The sequence below is a fragment of the Copidosoma floridanum genome, unplaced genomic scaffold (assembly GCF_036245765.1).
Source record: "Copidosoma floridanum isolate Cflo_tuat_1 unplaced genomic scaffold, Cflo_Japanese_pri ptg000017l, whole genome shotgun sequence".
In the NCBI taxonomy this organism is placed as follows: domain Eukaryota; kingdom Metazoa; phylum Arthropoda; class Insecta; order Hymenoptera; family Encyrtidae; genus Copidosoma; species Copidosoma floridanum.
In genome coordinates this window covers 9,766,698-9,770,705 of record NW_028321894.1, presented here as the reverse complement: position 1 = coordinate 9,770,705, position 4,008 = coordinate 9,766,698, and the positions used below count along the sequence as shown (strand labels likewise).

Here is a 4,008-nt window from a genome sequence, read left to right as displayed (position 1 = left end):
ACTCGATGTCGACAGTGACCAGAGCATGACGTTGTCAGAGTGCTTGATTGCGAGCTACCATCGGGACTGGAGGGGCCGCGCCGCAAGCTCAGCATTATTGGCGGCTGAAATACAAAGTCGTTACGACACTGGATAGCAAGCTACCGTCATAGCTGAAGGAACTGCAAGCTTGGCGTTGATGGAGGCAGGAGCGTGACGTTGTAGCAGTGCTGAATCGCAAGCTGCCGCCAGAGCTAGACGGGCCGCGAGTTTGGTGTTGACGGCAGCTGAGACACGAAGTTATCGAAATGCTCGATTACGAGCTGCCACCAAGACTTGAGGGGCTGCAAGCTTGATGTCTGGAACTTTGCATTCCAAGTCGTCCGATGATACTTCTTTAAGAAAGTTAAAAGCTTCTTAAAGACGAGCCAGTATCACAGCAAAGTTTCAAGAGACTGCATGGTGGTCTTCTTTATCTACATTTTAACAACATTTTTCTAGAGGCCCTTTGAAAGGTGCCTCTTTTTCATGACAACATAGGGCAAGATCATTCCACGAAGATGGTAGAAATTTTTTTCTATTGTTTTTCGGCCGATGCACCAAATCCTTTCAACTCAGAGAATCTTTTATAACTTCAAAAATATTCTGTATAAAACTTTTATTCGCCGACTGTTCTAATACAAAAACAATAGTTATTTGCTTTCGTACCAGAAGAATTATGACGCTTGCCTATCGAAAAAGGACACTCAAAAAACAAGAAACTCAATATTTTGACTGTCAAGGAAACGAACTTCAATCAAAAGAAAGACGACGTATTTTGGTCAAGTTTCTGCGTTTTAGCGCTTCCCTCTCCCACTGCATGGCCTTTTTCTCTTATTAATCGATAAGGTAATTAATGAGAAAGAAAAAAGGACCCCTGATCAGCCCTTATTTGACAATCGTGATACGATATTCACCCCAATCAATCTAAGCGTGTAAAGAGTAGCCTCTTTTTCTAGATCGAAATAATAATAATAATAAAAATAATAACACAGGAAGACGTTTAACAAAACATTAATTTACAATAAAAACGTAGTTCGTAACACTAGTAGTCCTAGGATTGTTAGTCATCTGTTGGAGCCTTTCTCTCTCTCTTACTCTCTTTCTGATTCTCACTCTCTGCAGGTGGCCGTTGTCCTTGGCGCAGACACAGCAGTTCGTACCTCTTTCTCTCTCTCTCTCTCTTACTCATCCTGGCTTTTCTCTCTCTATATCTTTTTCTCTCTCTTTCTATGAACTTCCAAGTATCGACGCGCACCAGAATAAAAAAAGGCAAGAGAAAATGGCAACGCTCGCAATCTTCTCTTTTGCCTCAAAAACTAAACTCTTTCTCGTTGTCTCTTTCTTCCTGCAATAGCTCTCTCTCTCTCTCTCTATTTTCCACTTGCGAATGCTTTCGACTCAAGATGAACTTGGCAGAACTTACCCTTTTTCTGCGACTGCAGCGCCTCACTTTGTTGCGTTCTTTGTCTGTCTCTTTCTCATACCCGAAGGCAGCTGCCGCTGCCTGAACAAAGTTTCGTACACATCCACTTAAGATCTTTCTTTATTTTTGCTACTGTATCTAGCACTGCATCTTTGTCCATGTCGTTATCTTGTTCAGAGAGCCACATACAGACAAGAATCGAAACAGTTTTGGGAGGGTAAGCTCTTGCCTATGTGACGTCATCCACGTTTCGTCAGCTAAAGCAGCGCAAGCCAGGAAGCTAGATTTACCTTGTTACACAGTTAATAGGATGCAATATCAGCGCTCTTTATGCAGGAAATTTACTACCCATAGCGTTTGTTACATACCAACAGAACTTGCAATAAAAATGAATTATGAGAAAATCTTCGTAAATGGACTCACTGTATTTTGAAGTAAAAGATCAGGTGAGTTTGATGTTTTTGGTATATATCGAAAAATAAGCTTCAACGTAGGAAATTATTATCACACATATATGTATGTTATTTATAAATAAATTGAATAGCCAAAATCATAATTATATCATCTGACTTTTTTAAAATGTACAATGCTCATCATCCCCCTTATTTAAAAATATTCAACAAAATGTAACGTCTTAAAAGTAATGTGATCAAACAAGAAACAGTCAAGTTTAATATTACATCATAGAGTTCTTACACACTAAAAATGATTTAATAATGGACTAAATATTATTATAAAGATATCTAGGTGGACAACAAATTTCACAAAACAAAAAATAAAAAGCAACAAAGAACGGATATCAACGAAAAATTGGCAGAATTTAAATCAAGATATAAAAATTGTTCGTTAATTATTGCAATAATTAACTAAGTTGAATATTCTATTACAGAGAAAAACATGTCAATACTTTGAAAAATTATTAAACCTTTACATTTTTCCATGCCAGTCTTCTACACTTTTTTATTACGTTATGTAAGAGAATCCATTTAACTTATTAAAAAAGCTTATTGTATGTCATTTAACATTTTACCTTTTTACTTTGTAAGAAAATGGCTACAACATATGTCACAATTTTCATATTCTAGATCAATTATAAGCGTTGGTTGATGTTCATTTGATTGAAATTATTTGTTGATTATATGCAGAAAAAATTGTATGTGATTTTACAGTTTTATTTAAATTAAAAAATTATCCACTGTACCTTGTGTAGAGCCTAAGTGTCTAGTACAGACGTAAAAAAAATACTAGACGGCTATAAAAATTATTTGTACAATAGTGGCTAAGTTAATCAATAAATCAAGAGAGCGTAACAGAAATCAGTTATTATTTTATTCTGCGTAGAAAATAATAAAACAGATCTTTCAGATTAACTGTTAATTGTTTGCGAAAACAAATATAGATTTTGGCAAGTAGAGCAGGTCTTATAATTTTGCAAACTATTATAATTTTTTTCTCTGTAATAAGGTATTTACTTTTTTACAAAATAAGGTTATTTGGTACAAGTATTTTTTTACTATTTTATGAAAATAACATAGTATTTTTTAAAAATAAATAGATACCAAAGACTTTAAGAATAACGAATTAACTAAAAAAAAATTTGTCATCTTTAAAAAAAACGAGTTTTTCTGAGTCAAGAGTAACACTAGTAAGCCCATATTGAGATAATCAAAATTAATCTTTTTACAATTTTCTAGGTAAAAAAAATACATTTATTTAAAAAAGTTCCTGTAAAAAAATTTTACACAACAGTTCAACAAAAAAAACGTTGTTTTAAAAAACTATTTAAAAACGTATGGATTATTTTAAGTCTTATTTCTCATGTTTTTAGAAAACAACTGTTTTTATTTTACAATTAAGCGTAGGCTCTTATGTAGGTCAGTAATGGGCTTGCTCCTGCCATCCGATGATGGCAGCGTGCCCCGTAAGATTTTCCAGAACTATAACTTTATACGTATTTTAAATAAAGATATAGTTTTTTGAGAATCTTACCTAGGCACACTACCTCCATCTGGGGTTAAAAATAAGCCTATAAAATTCCTTTTAAGCAACCATGTGAATTAATATTAACTTTTTTAAATTATTAAAAAAATGCTATTTTGTCAAAAAAAGCCCTTAAAAAAAAGATAAATAAAAAAATTTTTAAAAACGACTGCCAAAAGAGTTTTAAATAATAAAATTTCAGAAATAACTTTCATAAAAGGCCATGTTAAATTGTAGAATTAGAAAGGCATAGGCGGCCTCCATGCAAAAAATTTTAAAAATATTGATTGAGCTGAAATTTTACAATAGTTTTATTTCAGGTTTTAATTTTTTGATGGCATCAAAAAAACTGTGGGTTAACGACCAAATTTCAATGTAATCGTAGTTTTTAAATTGTACGTTTAGCATACGTTTTATAAAAACAGTTGCTAATAAGCACAATAAAACAAATCACAAGCGAATAAAAATATATAAATACGCATAAAAAAGCGATAGCATGTAGATTTTTTCACGTACCTTACGATAGCAAAAAAACATTCAATCTGATAAAACAAAATCTTAAAGTATTTATGAATAAAGTAAGT

The 4,008-nt window shown here is 33.0% G+C and overlaps 1 protein-coding gene across 1 annotated transcript in view; it reads right to left on the bottom strand.

The window, feature by feature from the left end:
• The window catches only part of KaiR1D (Kainate-type ionotropic glutamate receptor subunit 1D), a 1,638,136-nt gene that overhangs the window by 200,278 nt on the left and 1,433,850 nt on the right, over positions 1–4,008 (bottom strand). The gene's annotated exons all lie outside the window — the stretch shown is intronic.